Genomic DNA, 25166 nt, shown 5'->3' on the forward strand with positions numbered 1-25166 from the left:
ATCAAAAACAATGGAATTTGAATGAAAACAACAGAATTAGAATGTACAGAACAGAGTTTGAATCAAAACAACGGAATTAGAATGAACAGAACAGAATTTGAATCAAAACAATGGAATTTGAATGAAAACAACAGAATTAGAATGTACAGAACAGAGTTTGAATCAAAACAACGGAATTAGAATGAACAGAACAGAATTTGAATCAAAAACAATGGAATTTGAATGAAAACAACAGAATTAGAATGTACAGAACAGAGTTTGAATGAAAACAACGGAATTAGAATGTACAGAACAGAGTTTGAATGAAAACAAAGGAATTAGAATGTGCAGAACAGACTTTGAATGAAAACAACGGAATTAGAATGTACAGAACAGAATTTGAATCAAAAACAATGGAATTTGAATGAAAACAACAGAATTAGAATGTACAGAACAGAGTTTGAATGAAAACAACGGAATTAGAATGTACAGAACAGAGTTTGAATCAAAACAATGGAATTAGAATGTACAGAACAGAGTTTGAATGAAAACAATGGAATTAGAATGTACAGAACAGAGTTTGAATGAAAACAACGGAATAAGAATGAACAGAACAGAATTTGAATCAAAACAATGGAATTTGAATGAAAACAACAGAATTAGAATGTACAGAACAGAGTTTGAATTAAAACAATGGAATTAGAATGTACAGAACAGAGTTTGAATCAAAACAATGGAATTTGAATGAAAACAACAGAATTAGAATGTACAGAACAGAGTTTGAATTAAAACAATGGAATTAGAATGAACAGAACAGAGTTTGAATGAAAACAATGGAATTTGAATGAAAACAACAGAATTTAAATGTACAGAACAGAGTTTGAATGAAAACAATGGAATTAGAATGTACAGAACAGAGTTTGAATCAAAACAATGGAATTAGAATGTACAGAACAGAGTTTGAATCAAAACAACGGAATTAGAATGTACAGAACAGAGTTTGAATCAAAACAACGGAATTAGAATGTAAAGAACAGAGTTTGAATGAAAACAACGGAATTAGAATGAACAGAACAGAATTTGAATAAAAACAATGGAATTTGAATGAAAACAACAGAATTAGAATGTACAGAACAGAGTTTGAATCAAAACAACGGAATTAGAATGAACAGAACAGAATTTGAATCAAAACAATGGAATTTGAATGAAAACAACAGAATTAGAATGTACAGAACAGAGTTTGAATCAAAACAACGGAATTAGAATGAACAGAACAGAATTTGAATCAAAACAATGGAATTTGAATGAAAACAACAGAATTAGAATGTACAGAACAGAGTTTGAATCAAAACAACGGAATTAGAATGAACAGAACAGAATTTGAATCAAAACAATGGAATTTGAATGAAAACAACAGAATTAGAATGTACAGAACAGAGTTTGAATCAAAACAACGGAATTAGAATGAACAGAACAGAATTTGAATCAAAAACAATGGAATTTGAATGAAAACAACAGAATTAGAATGTACAGAACAGAGTTTGAATGAAAACAACGGAATTAGAATGTACAGAACAGAGTTTGAATGAAAACAAAGGAATTAGAATGTGCAGAACAGACTTTGAATGAAAACAACGGAATTAGAATGTACAGAACAGAGTTTGAATGAAAACAACGGAATTAGAATGTACAGAACAGAATTTGAATGAAAACAATGGAATTTGAATGAAAACAACAGAATTTGAATGAAAACAATGGAAGTTTAAAACAAACAAAAGAAGTAGAATGAAAACAACAGAGTTTGAATGAAAACAACGGAATTAGAATGTACAGAACAGAGTTTGAATCAAAACAACGGAATTAGAATGAACAGAACAGAATTTGAATCAAAACAATGGAATTTGAATGAAAACAACAGAATTAGAATGTACAGAACAGAGTTTGAATCAAAACAACGGAATTAGAATGAACAGAACAGAATTTGAATCAAAACAATGGAATTTGAATGAAAACAACAGAATTAGAATGTACAGAACAGAGTTTGAATCAAAACAACGGAATTAGAATGAACAGAACAGAATTTGAATCAAAACAATGGAATTTGAATGAAAACAACAGAATTAGAATGTACAGAACAGAGTTTGAATCAAAACAACGGAATTAGAATGAACAGAACAGAATTTGAATCAAAACAATGGAATTTGAATGAAAACAACAGAATTAGAATGTACAGAACAGAGTTTGAATCAAAACAACGGAATTAGAATGAACAGAACAGAATTTGAATCAAAAACAATGGAATTTGAATGAAAACAACAGAATTAGAATGTACAGAACAGAGTTTGAATCAAAACAACGGAATTAGAATGAACAGAACAGAATTTGAATCAAAACAATGGAATTTGAATGAAAACAACAGAATTAGAATGTACAGAACAGAGTTTGAATCAAAACAACGGAATTAGAATGAACAGAACAGAATTTGAATCAAAAACAATGGAATTTGAATGAAAACAACAGAATTAGAATGTACAGAACAGAGTTTGAATGAAAACAACGGAATTAGAATGTACAGAACAGAGTTTGAATGAAAACAAAGGAATTAGAATGTGCAGAACAGACTTTGAATGAAAACAACGGAATTAGAATGTACAGAACAGAGTTTGAATGAAAACAACGGAATTAGAATGTACAGAACAGAATTTGAATGAAAACAATGGAATTTGAATGAAAACAACAGAATTTGAATGAAAACAATGGAAGTTTAAAACAAACAAAAGAAGTAGAATGAAAACAACAGAGTTTGAATGAAAACAACGGAATTAGAATGTACAGAACAGAGTTTGAATGAAAACAACGGAATTAGAATGAACAGAACAGAGTTTGAATCAAAACAATGGAATTTGAATGAAAACAACAGAATTAGAATGTACAGAACAGAGTTTGAATTAAAACAATGGAATTAGAATGTACAGAACAGAGTTTGAATGAAAACAATGGAATTTGAATGAAAACAACAGAATTTAAATGTACAGAACAGAGTTTGAATCAAAACAATGGAATTAGAATGTACAGAACAGAGTTTGAATCAAAACAATGGAATTAGAATGTACAGAACAGAGTTTGAATGAAAACAACGGAATTAGAATGAACAGAACAGAGTTTGAATCAAAACAATGGAATTTGAATGAAAACAACAGAATTAGAATGTACAGAACAGAGTTTGAATTAAAACAATGGAATTAGAATGTACAGAACAGAGTTTGAATGAAAACAATGGAATTTGAATGAAAACAACAGAATTTAAATGTACAGAACAGAGTTTGAATCAAAACAATGGAATTAGAATGTACAGAACAGAGTTTGAATCAAAACAATGGAATTAGCATGTACAGAACAGAGTTTGAATGAAAACAACGGAATTAGAATGTACAGAACAGAGTTTGAATCAAAACAACGGAATTAGAATGTAAAGAACAGAGTTTGAATGAAAACAACGGAATTAACATGAAAATGACGGAATTTGAATGAAAACAACAGAATTTGAATAAAAAGAGTAGAATTAGAATGAAAACAAAAGCATTTGAATGAAAACAACCGAATTTCAATAAAAAAAATGGAATTAGAATGAAATGAATAGAATTTGAATGAAAACAACGGAATTAGAATGAACAGAACAGAGTTTGAATCAAAACAATGGAATTTGAATGAAAACAACAGAATTAGAATGTACAGAACAGAGTTTGAATCAAAACAATGGAATTAGAATGTACAGAACAGAGTTTGAATCAAAACAACGGAATTAGAATGTACAGAACAGAGTTTGAATCAAAACAACGGAATTAGAATGTAAAGAACAGAGTTTGAATGAAAACAACGGAATTAGAATGAACAGAACAGAATTTGAATAAAAACAATGGAATTTGAATGAAAACAACAGAATTAGAATGTACAGAACAGAGTTTGAATCAAAACAACGGAATTAGAATGAACAGAACAGAATTTGAATCAAAACAATGGAATTTGAATGAAAACAACAGAATTAGAATGTACAGAACAGAGTTTGAATCAAAACAACGGAATTAGAATGAACAGAACAGAATTTGAATCAAAACAATGGAATTTGAATGAAAACAACAGAATTAGAATGTACAGAACAGAGTTTGAATGAAAACAACAGAATTAGAATGTACAGAACAGAGTTTGAATGAAAACAACGGAATTAGAATGTACAGAACAGAGTTTGAATGAAAACAACGGAATTAGAATGTACAGAACAGAGTTTGAATGAAAACAACGGAATTAGAATGAACAGAACAGAATTTGAATGAAAACAATGGAATTTGAATGAAAACAACAGAATTTGAATGAAAACAATGGAAGTTTAAAACAAACAAAAGAAGTAGAATGAAAACAACAGAGTTTGAATGAAAACAACGGAATTAGAATGTACAGAACAGAGTTTGAATGAAAACAACGGAATTAGAATGAACAGAACAGAGTTTGAATCAAAACAATGGAATTTGAATGAAAACAACAGAATTAGAATGTACAGAACAGAGTTTGAATTAAAACAATGGAATTAGAATGTACAGAACAGAGTTTGAATGAAAACAATGGAATTAGAATGTACAGAACAGAGTTTGAATGAAAACAACGGAATTAGAATGAACAGAACAGAATTTGAATCAAAACAATGGAATTTGAATGAAAACAACAGAATTAGAATGTACAGAACAGAGTTTGAATTAAAACAATGGAATTAGAATGTACGGAACAGAGTTTGAATCAAAACAATGGAATTTGAATGAAAACAACAGAATTAGAATGTACAGAACAGAGTTTGAATTAAAACAATGGAATTAGAATGTACAGAACAGAGTTTGAATGAAAACAATGGAATTTGAATGAAAACAACAGAATTTAAATGTACAGAACAGAGTTTGAATGAAAACAATGGAATTAGAATGAAAACAACAGAATTTGAATGAAAACAATGGAAGTTTAAAACAAACAAAAGAAGTAGAATGAAAACAACAGAGTTTGAATGTACAGAACAGAATTTGAATGAAAACAATGGAATTTGAATGAAAACAACAGAATTTGAATGAAAACAATGGAAGTTTAAAACAAACAAAAGAAGTAGAATGAAAACAACAGAGTTTGAATGAAAACAACGGAATTAGAATGTACAGAACAGAGTTTGAATGAAAACAACGGAATTAGAATGAACAGAACAGAGTTTGAATCAAAACAATGGAATTTGAATGAAAACAACAGAATTAGAATGTACAGAACAGAGTTTGAATTAAAACAATGGAATTAGAATGTACAGAACAGAGTTTGAATGAAAACAATGGAATTAGAATGTACAGAACAGAGTTTGAATGAAAACAACGGAATTAGAATGAACAGAACAGAATTTGAATCAAAACAATGGAATTTGAATGAAAACAACAGAATTAGAATGTACAGAACAGAGTTTGAATTAAAACAATGGAATTAGAATGTACAGAACAGAGTTTGAATCAAAACAATGGAATTTGAATGAAAACAACAGAATTAGAATGTACAGAACAGAGTTTGAATTAAAACAATGGAATTAGAATGTACAGAACAGAGTTTGAATGAAAACAATGGAATTTGAATGAAAACAACAGAATTTAAATGTACAGAACAGAGTTTGAATGAAAACAATGGAATTAGAATGTACAGAACAGAGTTTGAATCAAAACAATGGAATTAGAATGTACAGAACAGAGTTTGAATGAAAACAACAGAATTAGAATGAACAGAACAGAGTTTGAATCAAAACAATGGAATTTGAATGAAAACAACAGAATTAGAATGTACAGAACAGAGTTTGAATTAAAACAATGGAATTAGAATGTACAGAACAGAGTTTGAATGAAAACAATGGAATTAGAATGTACAGAACAGAGTTTGAATCAAAACAATGGAATTAGAATGTACAGAACAGAGTTTGAATCAAAACAACGGAATTAGAATGTACAGAACAGAGTTTGAATCAAAACAACGGAATTAGAATGTAAAGAACAGAGTTTGAATGAAAACAACGGAATTAGAATGAACAGAACAGAATTTGAATAAAAACAATGGAATTTGAATGAAAACAACAGAATTAGAATGTACAGAACAGAGTTTGAATCAAAACAACGGAATTAGAATGAACAGAACAGAATTTGAATCAAAACAATGGAATTTGAATGAAAACAACAGAATTAGAATGTACAGAACAGAGTTTGAATCAAAACAACGGAATTAGAATGAACAGAACAGAATTTGAATCAAAACAATGGAATTTGAATGAAAACAACAGAATTAGAATGTACAGAACAGAGTTTGAATCAAAACAACGGAATTAGAATGAACAGAACAGAATTTGAATCAAAACAATGGAATTTGAATGAAAACAACAGAATTAGAATGTACAGAACAGAGTTTGAATCAAAACAACGGAATTAGAATGAACAGAACAGAATTTGAATCAAAAACAATGGAATTTGAATGAAAACAACAGAATTAGAATGTACAGAACAGAGTTTGAATGAAAACAACGGAATTAGAATGTACAGAACAGAGTTTGAAAGAAAACAAAGGAATTAGAATGTGCAGAACAGACTTTGAATGAAAACAACGGAATTAGAATGTACAGAACAGAGTTTGAATGAAAACAACGGAATTAGAATGTACAGAACAGAGTTTGAATGAAAACAACGGAATTAGAATGAACAGAACAGAATTTGAATGAAAACAATGGAATTTGAATGAAAACAACAGAATTTGAATGAAAACAATGGAAGTTTAAAACAAACAAAAGAAGTAGAATGAAAACAACAGAGTTTGAATGAAAACAACGGAATTAGAATGTACAGAACAGAGTTTGAATGAAAACAACGGAATTAGAATGAACAGAACAGAGTTTGAATCAAAACAATGGAATTTGAATGAAAACAACAGAATTAGAATGTACAGAACAGAGTTTGAATTAAAACAATGGAATTAGAATGTACAGAACAGAGTTTGAATGAAAACAATGGAATTTGAATGAAAACAACAGAATTTAAATGTACAGAACAGAGTTTGAATGAAAACAATGGAATTAGAATGTACAGAACAGAGTTTGAATCAAAACAATGGAATTAGAATGTACAGAACAGAGTTTGAATGAAAACAACGGAATTAGAATGAACAGAACAGAGTTTGAATCAAAACAATGGAATTTGAATGAAAACAACAGAATTAGAATGTACAGAACAGAGTTTGAATTAACCCTCTGATGCATGAATTATGAAAGCCTTGGTCATGATTTTTTTCTTAAGTGCTTTTATTCTTCTCAGGACATGAAAAAAAATGTTCAACTCTTTTTTTTCCAAAAATATGTTTTTTTATAAAGTTATAAACTTGTCCACTCCAGTGGACTACATGCGCCTGAGCACTTAGCATGAAATACTGTGAATTTACTGCAAAAATTAATTACCTTGTGTTCTATTGTAAATAAACAAACACTTGTTTGCTTGTATCCTTTGAAAAACATCTCAGCAATTTTTTTGGAACTTTCAACTCATAAGGCCCCAATGTTTAGACGTAAATAACAAAACCAATCAACAGTCCTAGCTGTGAATCCTACACCTGAATATGGCAAACTATCTCCAACAAGAGAAACATTTTTGAGTCTACACAGTTCTATAACGATGCAGGACAGTATTACCAAGCCCTTAGTAGCATGCTGGAAGAAAACACAAACTGACATCTTAGTCTCTGCATCTCCAAACACTTCTATGTTCATCACACCTAGGCTGTGCGAAAGTTTGCAAAGCATCCAGGGCACAATGGCACACAGCATTGCATGCAGATGTATTTGGTCTTCCGTGTGCATGCAACATCATGGCACCTGTTTGCATTTTTCACCTCGGTCAGTTGGGGCCAGTGATATCCTGTGGCAAACCTGACCTCACAGGCTACTTTGGTGACTGCTCTCCGCAACACGGGTTGTGGGGTCCCACTGGATCTTCCTCTTTTGCATTGCTGGAGGGTGAATCTCTTCTCCTGTTACTGACAGTTCTTTCCCATACAAGTTGGTGTTGTATGTTATATTATCAATTAGATCTGCTGGAAACAGATGTCTGAAGAAATCTATGGGATCCTTCCCCTCCACATTCAATTTCCACTCTCCTAGAAAAGGAGGCAAGTTTCCATCAAAGTCATTGTCTTGGACTTTCCAAATATTTTTGCGGGCTTGAGTATGGTCAGGTGCCATGTACCCATCTCCTACAGCTCCCTGATCATACTGACCTTCCTCTTCATCCTGCCCCTCATCGTTCTCACTTTCTGCATCCTGACTGTCTGTGTCTTCATCATCCGTAGTTCCTATGTCTCTGTTCTGCTCTGGCAGCCACGCTCATCATCACTGGACTTATCACTGAACTCATCATCACTGCACTCATCAATGAAATCATCATCACTGGAGCTGGATGGAATTTCCTGGACTATTCTGTACGCTGCCTTATTCTTTGCTGCATTTGAAGTCTACAAAATATGATAAAATAATTATTATAGTAATTCAAACTACAGCTGATCTGCACAAAAATATATTTTTTAAATGAGTAGCTTATAAATGTAACAATTATATGCTTACTTATAACCAAAACAGTCCCAAAAAACAGTGAGACAATTTATGACTTATGTTAAAAAAAAATATAGTGGGTAATGCATGATGTCCACTACAGTGGACACATGGTTAATCGTAGTTTTCTACATATTAGACATAACAATTTCTTATTCCAAACAGATAATATCCTTCCCTAGATGTTACTGCATATCATCATATTTTTTTTACCTGTTGGGCTCTTTTAGCATAGAAGGGTTGACAAGATATGCCAGCAGTGGTCGGCAGGGGTGACAGTTTGTCTGCCATCTTTGATTAAGAGGAAATTTACTTGCAGTTGCACTAACTGAACACTGAATTGACCTCAATGGAGCATGGCAGCAGAGAGCACTCTAGAGGCTAATATGCAGTTCCACCATAGAAACCAATGCATTAAAGAGATATGTACGTTTTAGTAGCTGTCCACTCCAGTGACCACTATGCATCAGAGGGTTAAAACAATGGAATTAGAATGTACAGAACAGAGTTTGAATGAAAACAATGGAATTTGAATGAAAACAACAGAATTTAAATGTACAGAACAGAGTTTGAATGAAAACAATGGAATTAGAATGTACAGAACAGAGTTTGAATCAAAACAATGGAATTAGAATGTACAGAACAGAGTTTGAATGAAAACAACGGAATTAGAATGTACAGAACAGAGTTTGAATCAAAACAACGGAATTAGAATGTAAAGAACAGAGTTTGAATGAAAACAACGGAATTAGAATGAACAGAACAGAATTTGAATAAAAACAATGGAATTTGAATGAAAACAACAGAATTAGAATGTACAGAACAGAGTTTGAATCAAAACAACGGAATTAGAATGAACAGAACAGAATTTGAATGAAAACAATGGAATTTGAATGAAAACAACAGAATTAGAATGTACAGAACAGAGTTTGAATCAAAACAACGGAATTAGAATGAACAGAACAGAATTTGAATCAAAACAATGGAATTTGAATGAAAACAACAGAATTAGAATGTACAGAACAGAGTTTGAATGAAAACAACAGAATTAGAATGTACAGAACAGAGTTTGAATGAAAACAAAGGAATTAGAATGTGCAGAACAGACTTTGAATGAAAACAACGGAATTAGAATGTACAGAACAGAGTTTGAATGAAAACAACGGAATTAGAATGTACAGAACAGAGTTTGAATCAAAACAACGGAATTAGAATGAACAGAACAGAATTTGAATCAAAACAATGGAATTTGAATGAAAACAACAGAATTAGAATGTACAGAACAGAGTTTGAATCAAAACAACGGAATTAGAATGAACAGAACAGAATTTGAATCAAAAACAATGGAATTTGAATGAAAACAACAGAATTAGAATGTACAGAACAGAGTTTGAATCAAAACAACGGAATTAGAATGAACAGAACAGAATTTGAATCAAAACAATGGAATTTGAATGAAAACAACAGAATTAGAATGTACAGAACAGAGTTTGAATCAAAACAACGGAATTAGAATGAACAGAACAGAATTTGAATCAAAAACAATGGAATTTGAATGAAAACAACAGAATTAGAATGTACAGAACAGAGTTTGAATGAAAACAACGGAATTAGAATGTACAGAACAGAGTTTGAATGAAAACAAAGGAATTAGAATGTGCAGAACAGACTTTGAATGAAAACAACGGAATTAGAATGTACAGAACAGAGTTTGAATGAAAACAACGGAATTAGAATGTACAGAACAGAATTTGAATGAAAACAACGGAATTTGAATGAAAACAACAGAATTTGAATGAAAACAATGGAAGTTTAAAACAAACAAAAGAAGTAGAATGAAAACAACAGAGTTTGAATGAAAACAACGGAATTAGAATGTACAGAACAGAGTTTGAATGAAAACAACGGAATTAGAATGAACAGAACAGAGTTTGAATCAAAACAATGGAATTTGAATGAAAACAACAGAATTAGAATGTACAGAACAGAGTTTGAATTAAAACAATGGAATTAGAATGTACAGAACAGAGTTTGAATGAAAACAATGGAATTTGAATGAAAACAACAGAATTTAAATGTACAGAACAGAGTTTGAATGAAAACAATGGAATTAGAATGTACAGAACAGAGTTTGAATCAAAACAATGGAATTAGCATGTACAGAACAGAGTTTGAATGAAAACAACGGAATTAGAATGTACAGAACAGAGTTTGAATCAAAACAACGGAATTAGAATGTAAAGAACAGAGTTTGAATGAAAACAACGGAATTAGAATGAACAGAACAGAATTTGAATCAAAACAATGGAATTTGAATGAAAACAACAGAATTAGAATGTACAGAACAGAGTTTGAATCAAAACAACGGAATTAGAATGAACAGAACAGAATTTGAATCAAAACAATGGAATTTGAATGAAAACAACAGAATTAGAATGTACAGAACAGAGTTTGAATGAAAACAACAGAATTAGAATGTACAGAACAGAGTTTGAATGAAAACAACGGAATTAGAATGTACAGAACAGAGTTTGAATCAAAACAACGGAATTAGAATGAACAGAACAGAATTTGAATGAAAACAATGGAATTTGAATGAAAACAACAGAATTTGAATGAAAACAATGGAAGTTTAAAACAAACAAAAGAAGTAGAATGAAAACAACAGAGTTTGAATGAAAACAACGGAATTAGAATGTACAGAACAGAGTTTGAATGAAAACAACGGAATTAGAATGAACAGAACAGAGTTTGAATCAAAACAATGGAATTTGAATGAAAACAACAGAATTAGAATGTACAGAACAGAGTTTGAATTAAAACAATGGAATTAGAATGTACAGAACAGAGTTTGAATGAAAACAATGGAATTTGAATGAAAACAACAGAATTTAAATGTACAGAACAGAGTTTGAATGAAAACAATGGAATTAGAATGTACAGAACAGAGTTTGAATCAAAACAATGGAATTAGAATGTACAGAACAGAGTTTGAATGAAAACAACGGAATTAGAATGAACAGAACAGAGTTTGAATCAAAACAATGGAATTTGAATGAAAACAACAGAATTAGAATGTACAGAACAGAGTTTGAATTAAAACAATGGAATTAGAATGTACAGAACAGAGTTTGAATGAAAACAATGGAATTTGAATGAAAACAACAGAATTTAAATGTACAGAACAGAGTTTGAATGAAAACAATGGAATTAGAATGTACAGAACAGAGTTTGAATCAAAACAATGGAATTAGAATGTACAGAACAGAGTTTGAATGAAAACAACGGAATTAGAATGTACAGAACAGAGTTTGAATCAAAACAACGGAATTAGAATGTAAAGAACAGAGTTTGAATGAAAACAACGGAATTAGAATGAACAGAACAGAATTTGAATAAAAACAATGGAATTTGAATGAAAACAACAGAATTAGAATGTACAGAACAGAGTTTGAATCAAAACAACGGAATTAGAATGAACAGAACAGAATTTGAATCAAAACAATGGAATTTGAATGAAAACAACAGAATTAGAATGTACAGAACAGAGTTTGAATCAAAACAACGGAATTAGAATGAACAGAACAGAATTTGAATCAAAACAATGGAATTTGAATGAAAACAACAGAATTAGAATGTACAGAACAGAGTTTGAATGAAAACAACAGAATTAGAATGTACAGAACAGAGTTTGAATGAAAACAAAGGAATTAGAATGTGCAGAACAGACTTTGAATGAAAACAACGGAATTAGAATGTACAGAACAGAGTTTGAATGAAAACAACGGAATTAGAATGTACAGAACAGAGTTTGAATCAAAACAACGGAATTACAATGAACAGAACAGAATTTGAATGAAAACAATGGAATTTGAATGAAAACAACAGAATTTGAATGAAAACAATGGAAGTTTAAAACAAACAAAAGAAGTAGAATGAAAACAACAGAGTTTGAATGAAAACAACGGAATTAGAATGTACAGAACAGAGTTTGAATGAAAACAACGGAATTAGAATGAACAGAACAGAGTTTGAATCAAAACAATGGAATTTGAATGAAAACAACAGAATTAGAATGTACAGAACAGAGTTTGAATGAAAACAATGGAATTAGAATGTACAGAACAGAGTTTGAATGAAAACAATGGAATTAGAATGTACAGAACAGAGTTTGAATCAAAACAATGGAATTTGAATGAAAAGAACAGAATTAGAATGTACAGAACAGAGTTTGAATTAAAACAATGGAATTAGAATGAACAGAACAGAGTTTGAATGAAAACAATGGAATTTGAATGAAAACAACAGAATTTAAATGTACAGAACAGAGTTTGAATGAAAACAATGGAATTAGAATGTACAGAACAGAGTTTGAATCAAAACAATGGAATTAGAATGTACAGAACAGAGTTTGAATGAAAACAACGGAATTAGAATGTACAGAACAGAGTTTGAATCAAAACAACGGAATTAGAATGTAAAGAACAGAGTTTGAATGAAAACAACGGAATTAGAATGAACAGAACAGAATTTGAATAAAAACAATGGAATTTGAATGAAAACAACAGAATTAGAATGTACAGAACAGAGTTTGAATCAAAACAACGGAATTAGAATGAACAGAACAGAATTTGAATCAAAACAATGGAATTTGAATGAAAACAACAGAATTAGAATGTACAGAACAGAGTTTGAATCAAAACAACGGAATTAGAATGAACAGAACAGAATTTGAATCAAAACAATGGAATTTGAATGAAAACAACAGAATTAGAATGTACAGAACAGAGTTTGAATCAAAACAACGGAATTAGAATGAACAGAACAGAATTTGAATCAAAACAATGGAATTTGAATGAAAACAACAGAATTAGAATGTACAGAACAGAGTTTGAATCAAAACAACGGAATTAGAATGAACAGAACAGAATTTGAATCAAAAACAATGGAATTTGAATGAAAACAACAGAATTAGAATGTACAGAACAGAGTTTGAATGAAAACAACGGAATTAGAATGTACAGAACAGAGTTTGAATGAAAACAAAGGAATTAGAATGTGCAGAACAGAGTTTGAATGAAAACAACGGAATTAGAATGTACAGAACAGAATTTGAATGAAAACAATGGAATTTGAATGAAAACAACAGAATTTGAATGAAAACAATGGAAGTTTAAAACAAACAAAAGAAGTAGAATGAAAACAACAGAGTTTGAATGAAAACAACGGAATTAGAATGTACAGAACAGAGTTTGAATCAAAACAATGGAATTTGAATGAAAACAACAGAATTAGAATGTACAGAACAGAGTTTGAATTAAAACAATGGAATTAGAATGAACAGAACAGAGTTTGAATGAAAACAATGGAATTTGAATGAAAACAACAGAATTTAAATGTACAGAACAGAGTTTGAATGAAAACAATGGAATTAGAATGTACAGAACAGAGTTTGAATCAAAACAATGGAATTAGAATGTACAGAACAGAGTTTGAATCAAAACAACGGAATTAGAATGTACAGAACAGAGTTTGAATCAAAACAACGGAATTAGAATGTAAAGAACAGAGTTTGAATGAAAACAACGGAATTAGAATGAACAGAACAGAATTTGAATAAAAACAATGGAATTTGAATGAAAACAACAGAATTAGAATGTACAGAACAGAGTTTGAATGAAAACAACGGAATTAGAATGAACAGAACAGAATTTGAATAAAAACAATGGAATTTGAATGAAAACAACAGAATTAGAATGTACAGAACAGAGTTTGAATCAAAACAACGGAATTAGAATGAACAGAACAGAATTTGAATGAAAACAATGGAATTTGAATGAAAACAACAGAATTAGAATGTACAGAACAGAGTTTGAATCAAAACAACGGAATTAGAATGAACAGAACAGAATTTGAATCAAAAACAATGGAATTTGAATGAAAACAACAGAATTAGAATGTACAGAACAGAGTGTGAATGAAAACGAAGGAATTAGAATGTACAGAACAGAATTTGAATGAAAACAAAGGAATTAGAATGTGCAGAACAGACTTTGAATGAAAACAATGGAATTAGAATGTAAAGAAGCGAATTTGAATCAAAACAATGGAATTTGAATCAAAACAACAGAATTTGAATCAAAACAACGGAATTAACATGAAAACGACGGAATTTTGAATGAAAACAACAGAATTTGAATAAAAAGAGTAGAATTAGAATGAAAACAAAAGCATTTGAATGAAAACAACCGAATTTCAATAAAAAGAACGGAATTAGAATGAAATGAATAGAATTTGAATGAAAACAACGGAATTAGAATGAACAGAACAGAGTTTGAATGAAAACAATGGAATTTGAATGAAAACAACAGAATTTAAATGTACAGAACAGAGTTTGAATGAAAACAATGGAATTAGAATGTACAGAACAGAGTTTGAATCAAAACAATGGAATTAGAATGTACAGAACAGAGTTTGAATCAAAACAACGGAATTAGAATGTACAGAACAGAGTTTGAATCAAAACAACGGAATTAGAATGTAAAGAACAGAGTTTGAATGAAAACAACGGAATTAGAATGAACAGAACAGAATTTGAATAAAAACAATGGAATTTGAATGAAAACAACAGAATTAGAATGTACAGAACAGAGTTTGAATCAAAACAACGGAATTAGAATGAACAGAACAGAATTTGAATCAAAACAATGGAATTTGAATGAAAACAACAGAATTAGAATGTACAGAACAGAGTTTGAATCAAAACAACGGAATTAGAATGAACAGAACAGAATTTGAATCAAAACAATGGAATTTGAATGAAAACAACAGAATTAGAATGTACAGAACAGAGTTTGAATCAAAACAACGGAATTAGAATGAACAGAACAGAATTTGAATCAAAACAATGGAATTTGAATGAAAACAACAGAATTAGAATGTACAGAACAGAGTTTGAATGAAAACAACGGAATTAGAATGTACAGAACAGAGTTTGAAAGAAAACAAAGGAATTAGAATGTGTAGAACAGACTTTGAATCAAAACAACGGAATTAGAATGAACAGAACAGAGTTTGAATCAAAACAATGGAATTTGAATGAAAACAACAGAATTAGAATGTACAGAACAGAGTTTGAATTAAAACAATGGAATTAGAATGTACAGAACAGAGTTTGAATGAAAACAATGGAATTTGAATGAAAACAACAGAATTTAAATGTACAGAACAGAGTTTGAATGAAAACAATGGAATTAGAATGTACAGAACAGAGTTTGAATCAAAACAATGGAATTAGAATGTACAGAACAGAGTTTGAATGAAAACAACAGAATTAGAATGTACAGAACAGAGTTTGAATCAAAACAACGGAATTAGAATGTACAGAACAGAGTTTGAATCAAAACAACGGAATTAGAATGTAAAGAACAGAGTTTGAATGAAAACAACGGAATTAGAATGAACAGAACAGAATTTGAATAAAAACAATGGAATTTGAATGAAAACAACAGAATTAGAATGTACAGAACAGAGTTTGAATCAAAACAACGGAATTAGAATGAACAGAACAGAATTTGAATCAAAACAATGGAATTTGAATGAAAACAACAGAATTAGAATGTACAGAACAGAGTTTGAATCAAAACAACGGAATTAGAATGAACAGAACAGAATTTGAATCAAAACAATGGAATTTGAATGAAAACAACAGAATTAGAATGTACAGAACAGAGTTTGAATCAAAACAACGGAATTAGAATGAACAGAACAGAATTTGAATCAAAACAATGGAATTTGAATGAAAACAACAGAATTAGAATGTACAGAACAGAGTTTGAATCAAAACAACGGAATTAGAATGAACAGAACAGAATTTGAATCAAAAACAATGGAATTTGAATGAAAACAACAGAATTAGAATGTACAGAACAGAGTTTGAATGAAAACAACGGAATTAGAATGTACAGAACAGAGTTTGAAAGAAAACAAAGGAATTAGAATGTGTAGAACAGACTTTGAATCAAAACAACGGAATTAGAATGAACAGAACAGAGTTTGAATCAAAACAATGGAATTTGAATGAAAACAACAGAATTAGAATGTACAGAACAGAGTTTGAATTAAAACAATGGAATTAGAATGTACAGAACAGAGTTTGAATGAAAACAATGGAATTTGAATGAAAACAACAGAATTTAAATGTACAGAACAGAGTTTGAATGAAAACAATGGAATTAGAATGTACAGAACAGAGTTTGAATCAAAACAATGGAATTAGAATGTACAGAACAGAGTTTGAATGAAAACAACAGAATTAGAATGAACAGAACAGAGTTTGAATCAAAACAATGGAATTTGAATGAAAACAACAGAATTAGAATGTACAGAACAGAGTTTGAATTAAAACAATGGAATTAGAATGTACAGAACAGAGTTTGAATGAAAACAATGGAATTAGAATGTACAGAACAGAGTTTGAATCAAAACAATGGAATTAGAATGTACAGAACAGAGTTTGAATCAAAACAACGGAATTAGAATGTACAGAACAGAGTTTGAATCAAAACAACGGAATTAGAATGTAAAGAACAGAGTTTGAATGAAAACAACGGAATTAGAATGAACAGAACAGAATTTGAATAAAAACAATGGAATTTGAATGAAAACAACAGAATTAGAATGTACAGAACAGAGTTTGAATCAAAACAACGGAATTAGAATGAACAGAACAGAATTTGAATCAAAACAATGGAATTTGAATGAAAACAACAGAATTAGAATGTACAGAACAGAGTTTGAATCAAAACAACGGAATTAGAATGAACAGAACAGAATTTGAATCAAAACAATGGAATTTGAATGAAAACAACAGAATTAGAATGTACAGAACAGAGTTTGAATCAAAACAACGGAATTAGAATGAACAGAACAGAATTTGAATCAAAACAATGGAATTTGAATGAAAACAACAGAATTAGAATGTACAGAACAGAGTTTGAATCAAAACAACGGAATTAGAATGAACAGAACAGAATTTGAATCAAAAACAATGGAATTTGAATGAAAACAACAGAATTAGAATGTACAGAACAGAGTTTGAATGAAAACAACGGAATTAGAATGTACAGAACAGAGTTTGAAAGAAAACAAAGGAATTAGAATGTGTAGAACAGACTTTGAATGAAAACAACGGAATTAGAATGTACAGAACAGAGTTTGAATGAAAACAACGGAATTAGAATGTACAGAACAGAGTTTGAATGAAAACAACGGAATTAGAATGAACAGAACAGAATTTGAATGAAAACAATGGAATTTGAATGAAAACAACAGAATTTGAATGAAAACAATGGAAGTTTAAAACAAACAAAAGAAGTAGAATGAAAACAACAGAGTTTGAATGAAAACAACGGAATTAGAATGTACAGAACAGAGTTTGAATGAAAACAACGGAATTAGAATGAACAGAACAGAGTTTGAATCAAAACAATGGAATTTGAATGAAAACAACAGAATTAGAATGTACAGAACAGAGTTTGAATTAAAACAATGGAATTAGAATGTACAGAACAGAGTTTGAATGAAAACAATGGAATTTGAATGAAAACAACAGAATTTAAATGTACAGAACAGAGTTTGAATGAAAACAATGGAATTAGAATGTACAGAACAGAGTTTGAATCAAAACAATGGAATTAGAATGTACAGAACAGAGTTTGAATGAAAACAACGGAATTAGAATGAACAGAACAGAGTTTGAATCAAAACAATGGAATTTGAATGAAAACAACAGAATTAGAATGTACAGAACAGAGTTTGAATTAAAACAATGGAATTAGAATGTACAGAACAGAGTTTGAATGAAAACAATGGAATTTGAATGAAAACAACAGAATTTAAATGTACAGAACAGAGTTTGAATGAAAACAATGGAATTAGAATGTACAGAACAGAGTTTGAATCAAAACAATGGAATTAGAATGTACAGAACAGAGTTTGAATGAAAACAACGGAATTAGAATGAACAGAACAGAGTTTGAATCAAAACAATGGAATTTGAATGAAAACAACAGAATTAGAATGTACAGAACAGAGTTTGAATTAAAACAATGGAATTAGAATGTACAGAACAGAGTTTGAATGAAAACAATGGAATTTGAATGAAAACAACAGAATTTAAATGTACAGAACAGAGTTTGAAAGAAAACAATGGAATTAGAATGTACAGAACAGAGTTTGAATCAAAACAATGGAATTAGCATGTACAGAACAGAGTTTGAATGAAAACAACGGAATTAGAATGTACAGAACAGAGTTTGAATCAAAACAACGGAATTAGAATGTAAAGAACAGAGTTTGAATGAAAACAACGGAATTAGAATGAACAGAACAGAATTTGAATAAAAACAATGGAATTTGAATGAAAACAACAGAATTAGAATGTACAGAACAGAGTTTGAATCAAAACAACGGAATTAGAATGAACAGAACAGAATTTGAATCAAAACAATGGAATTTGAATGAAAACAACAGAATTAGAATGTACAGAACAGAGTTTGAATCAAAACAACGGAATTAGAATGAACAGAACAGAATTTGAATCAAAACAATGGAATTTGAATGAAAACAACAGAATTAGAATGTACAGAACAGAGTTTGAATGAAAACAACAGAATTAGAATGTACAGAACAGAGTTTGAATGAAAACAAAGGAATTAGAATGTGCAGAACAGACTTTGAATGAAAACAACGGAATTAGAATGTACAGAACAGAGTTTGAATCAAAACAACGGAATTAGAATGTACAGAACAGAGTTTGAATCAAAACAACGGAATTAGAATGAACAGAACAGAATTTGAATGAAAACAATGGAATTTGAATGAAAACAACAGAATTTGAATGAAAACAATGGAAGTTTAAAACAAACAAAAGAAGTAGAATGAAAACAACAGAGTTTGAATGAAAACAACGGAATTAGAATGTACAGAACAGAGTTTGAATGAAAACAACGGAATTAGAATGAACAGAACAGAGTTTGAATCAAAACAATGGAATTTGAATGAAAACAACAGAATTAGAATGTACAGAACAGAGTTTGAATTAAAACAATGGAATTAGAATGTACAGAACAGAGTTTGAATGAAAACAATGGAATTAGAATGTACAGAACAGAGTTTGAATGAAAACAACGGAATTAGAATGAACAGAACAGAATTTGAATCAAAACAATGGAATTTGAATGAAAACAACAGAATTAGAATGTACAGAACAGAGTTTGAATTAAAACAATGGAATTAGAATGTACAGAACAGAGTTTGAATCAAAACAATGGAATTTGAATGAAAACAACAGAATTAGAATGTACAGAACAGAGTTTGAATTAAAACAATGGAATTAGAATGTACAGAACAGAGTTTGAATGAAAACAATGGAATTTGAATGAAAACAACAGAATTTAAATGTACAGAACAGAGTTTGAATGAAAACAATGGAATTAGAATGAAAACAACAGAATTTGAATGAAAACAATGGAAGTTTAAAACAAACAAAAGAAGTAGAATGAAAACAACAGAGTTTGAATGTACAGAACAGAATTTGAATGAAAACAATGGAATTTGAATGAAAACAACAGAATTTGAATGAAAACAATGGAAGTTTAAAACAAACAAAAGAAGTAGAATGAAAACAACAGAGTTTGAATGAAAACAACGGAATTAGAATGTACAGAACAGAGTTTGAATGAAAACAACGGAATTAGAATGAACAGAACAGAGTTTGAATCAAAACAATGGAATTTGAATGAAAACAACAGAATTAGAATGTACAGAACAGAGTTTGAATTAAAACAATGGAATTAGAATGTACAGAACAGAGTTTGAATGAAAACAATGGAATTAGAATGTACAGAACAGAGTTTGAATGAAAACAACGGAATTAGAATGAACAGAACAGAATTTGAATCAAAACAATGGAATTTGAATGAAAACAACAGAATTAGAATGTACAGAACAGAGTTTGAATTAAAACAATGGAATTAGAATGTACAGAACAGAGTTTGAATCAAAACAATGGAATTTGAATGAAAACAACAGAATTAGAATGTACAGAACAGAGTTTGAATTAAAACAATGGAATTAGAATGTACAGAACAGAGTTTGAATGAAAACAATGGAATTTGAATGAAAACAACAGAATTTAAATGTACAGAACAGAGTTTGAATGAAAACAATGGAATTAGAATGTACAGAACAGAGTTTGAATCAAAACAATGGAATTAGAATGTACAGAACAGAGTTTGAATGAAAACAACAGAATTAGAATGAACAGAACAGAGTTTGAATCAAAACAATGGAATTTGAATGAAAACAACAGAATTAGAATGTACAGAACAGAGTTTGAATGAAAACAATGGAATTAGAATGTACAGAACAGAGTTTGAATGAAAACAATGGAATTAGAATGTACAGAACAGAGTTTGAATGAAAACAATGGAATTAGAATGTAAAGAACAGAGTTTGAATGAAAACAACGGAATTAGAATGAACAGAACAGAATTTGAATAAAAACAATGGAATTTGAATGAAAACAACAGAATTAGAATGTACAGAACAGAGTTTGAATCAAAACAACGGAATTAGAATGAACAGAACAGAATTTGAATAAAAACAATGGAATTTGAATGAAAACAACAGAATTAGAATGTACAGAACAGAGTTTGAATCAAAACAACGGAATTAGAATGAACAGAACAGAATTTGAATCAAAACAATGGAATTTGAATGAAAACAACAGAATTAGAATGTACAGAACAGAGTTTGAATCAAAACAACGGAATTAGAATGAACAGAACAGAATTTGAATCAAAACAATGGAATTTGAATGAAAACAACAGAATTAGAATGTACAGAACAGAGTTTGAATCAAAACAACGGAATTAGAATGAACAGAACAGAATTTGAATCAAAACAATGGAATTTGAATGAAAACAACAGAATTAGAATGTACAGAACAGAGTTTGAATGAAAACAACAGAATTAGAATGTACAGAACAGAGTTTGAATGAAAACAATGGAATTAGAATGTACAGAACAGAGTTTGAATCAAAACAACGGAATTAGAATGTACAGAACAGAGTTTGAATCAAAACAACGGAATTAGAATGAACAGAACAGAATTTGAATCAAAAACAATGGAATTTGAATGAAAACAACAGAATTAGAATGTACAGAAGAGAGTGTGAATGAAAACGAAGGAATTAGAATGTACAGAACAGAATTTGAATGAAAACAAAGGAATTAGAATGTGCAGAACAGACTTTGAATGAAAACAATGGAATTAGAATGTAAAGAAGCGAATTTGAATCAAAACAATGGAATTTGAATCAAAACAACAGAATTTGAATCAAAACAACGGAATTAACATGAAAACGACGGAATTTTGAATGAAAACAACAGAATTTGAATAAAAAGAGTAGAATTAGAATGAAAACAAAAGCATTTGAATGAAAACAACCGAATTTCAATAAAAAGAACGGAATTAGAATGAAATGAATAGAATTTGAATGAAAACAACGGAATTAGAATGAACAGAACAGAGTTTGAATGAAAACAATGGAATTTGAATGAAAACAACAGAATTTAAATGTACAGAACAGAGTTTGAATGAAAACAATGGAATTAGAATGTACAGAACAGAGTTTGAATCAAAACAATGGAATTAGAATGTACAGAACAGAGTTTGAATCAAAACAACGGAATTAGAATGTACAGAACAGAGTTTGAATCAAAACAACGGAATTAGAATGAACAGAACAGAATTTGAATCAAAAACAATGGAATTTGAATGAAAACAACAGAATTAGAATGTACAGAACAGAGTGTGAATGAAAACGAAGGAATTAGAATGTACAGAACAGAATTTGAATGAAAACAAAGGAATTAGAATGTGCAGAACAGACTTTGAATCAAAACAACGGAATTAGAATGTACAGAACAGAGTTTGAATCAAAACAACGGAATTAGAATGAACAGAACAGAATTTGAATCAAAAACAATGGAATTTGAATGAAAACAACAGAATTAGAATGTACAGAACAGAGTGTGAATGAAAACGAAGGAATTAGAATGTACAGAACAGAATTTGAATGAAAACAAAGGAATTAGAATGTGCAGAACAGACTTTGAATGAAAACAATGGAATTAGAATGTAAAGAAGCGAATTTGAATCAAAACAATGGAATTTGAATCAAAACAACAGAATTTGAATCAAAACAACGGAATTAACATGAAAACGACGGAATTTTGAATGAAAACAACAGAATTTGAATAAAAAGAGTAGAATTAGAATGAAAACAAAAGCATTTGAATGAAAACAACCGAATTTCAATAAAAAGAACGGAATTAGAATGAAATGAATAGAATTTGAATGAAAACAACGGAATTAGAATGAACAGAACAGAGTTTGAATGAAAACAATGGAATTTGAATGAAAACAACAGAATTTAAATGTACAGAACAGAGTTTGAATGAAAACAATGGAATTAGAATGTACAGAACAGAGTTTGAATCAAAACAATGGAATTAGAATGTACAGAACAGAGTTTGAATCAAAACAACGGAATTAGAATGTACAGAACAGAGTTTGAATCAAAACAACGGAATTAGAATGTAAAGAACAGAGTTTGAATGAAAACAACGGAATTAGAATGAACAGAACAGAATTTGAATAAAAACAATGGAATTTGAATGAAAACAACAGAATTAGAATGTACAGAACAGAGTTTGAATCAAAACAACGGAATTAGAATGAACAGAACAGAATTTGAATCAAAACAATGGAATTTGAATGAAAACAACAGAATTAGAATGTACAGAACAGAGTTTGAATCAAAACAACGGAATTAGAATGAACAGAACAGAATTTGAATCAAAACAATGGAATTTGAATGAAAACAACAGAATTAGAATGTACAGAACAGAGTTTGAATCAAAACAACGGAATTAGAATGAACAGAACAGAATTTGAATCAAAACAATGGAATTTGAATGAAAACAACAGAATTAGAATGTACAGAACAGAGTTTGAATCAAAACAACGGAATTAGAATGAACAGAACAGAATTTGAATCAAAAACAATGGAATTTGAATGAAAACAACAGAATTAGAATGTACAGAACAGAGTTTGAATGAAAACAACGGAATTAGAATGTACAGAACAGAGTTTGAATGAAAACAACGGAATTAGAATGTACAGAACAGAGTTTGAATGAAAACAACGGAATTAGAATGAACAGAACAGAATTTGAATGAAAACAATGGAATTTGAATGAAAACAACAGAATTTGAATGAAAACAATGGAAGTTTAAAACAAACAAAAGAAGTAGAATGAAAACAACAGAGTTTGAATGAAAACAACGGAATTAGAATGTACAGAACAGAGTTTGAATGAAAACAACGGAATTAGAATGAACAGAACAGAGTTTGAATCAAAACAATGGAATTTGAATGAAAACAACAGAATTAGAATGTACAGAACAGAGTTTGAATGAAAACAATGGAATTTGAATGAAAACAACAGAATTTAAATGTACAGAACAGAGTTTGAATGAAAACAATGGAATTAGAATGTACAGAACAGAGTTTGAATCAAAACAATGGAATTAGAATGTACAGAACAGAGTTTGAATGAAAACAACGGAATTAGAATGAACAGAACAGAGTTTGAATCAAAACAATGGAATTTGAATGAAAACAACAGAATTAGAATGTACAGAACAGAGTTTGAATTAAAACAATGGAATTAGAATGTACAGAACAGAGTTTGAATGAAAACAATGGAATTTGAATGAAAACAACAGAATTTAAATGTACAGAACAGAGTTTGAATGAAAACAATGGAATTAGAATGTACAGAACAGAGTTTGAATCAAAACAATGGAATTAGAATGTACAGAACAGAGTTTGAATGAAAACAACGGAATTAGAATGTACAGAACAGAGTTTGAATCAAAACAACGGAATTAGAATGTAAAGAACAGAGTTTGAATGAAAACAACGGAATTAGAATGAACAGAACAGAATTTGAATAAAAACAATGGAATTTGAATGAAAACAACAGAATTAGAATGTACAGAACAGAGTTTGAATCAAAACAACGGAATTACAATGAACAGAACAGAATTTGAATGAAAACAATGGAATTTGAATGAAAACAACAGAATTTGAATGAAAACAATGGAAGTTTAAAACAAACAAAAGAAGTAGAATGAAAACAACAGAGTTTGAATGAAAACAACGGAATTAGAATGTACAGAACAGAGTTTGAATGAAAACAACGGAATTAGAATGAACAGAACAGAGTTTGAATCAAAACAATGGAATTTGAATGAAAACAACAGAATTAGAATGTACAGAACAGAGTTTGAATTAAAACAATGGAATTAGAATGTACAGAACAGAGTTTGAATGAAAACAATGGAATTAGAATGTACAGAACAGAGTTTGAATGAAAACAACGGAATTAGAATGAACAGAACAGA

At 29.9% G+C, this 25166-nt stretch overlaps 1 pseudogene; it reads right to left on the minus strand.

Annotated features, from left to right (window-relative positions):
• Window positions 1–7278: 7278 nt before the first annotated feature.
• On the minus strand, window positions 7279–8917 carry LOC146684474 (uncharacterized; annotated as a pseudogene).
• Window positions 8918–25166: the final 16249 nt, after the last annotated feature.

This window comes from Copadichromis virginalis, linkage group LG20 (genome assembly GCF_057382275.1).
Source record: "Copadichromis virginalis isolate Kocher_CV1m ecotype Utaka linkage group LG20, C_Virginalis_male_GT1.1, whole genome shotgun sequence".
In the NCBI taxonomy this organism is placed as follows: Eukaryota; Metazoa; Chordata; class Actinopteri; order Cichliformes; family Cichlidae; genus Copadichromis; species Copadichromis virginalis.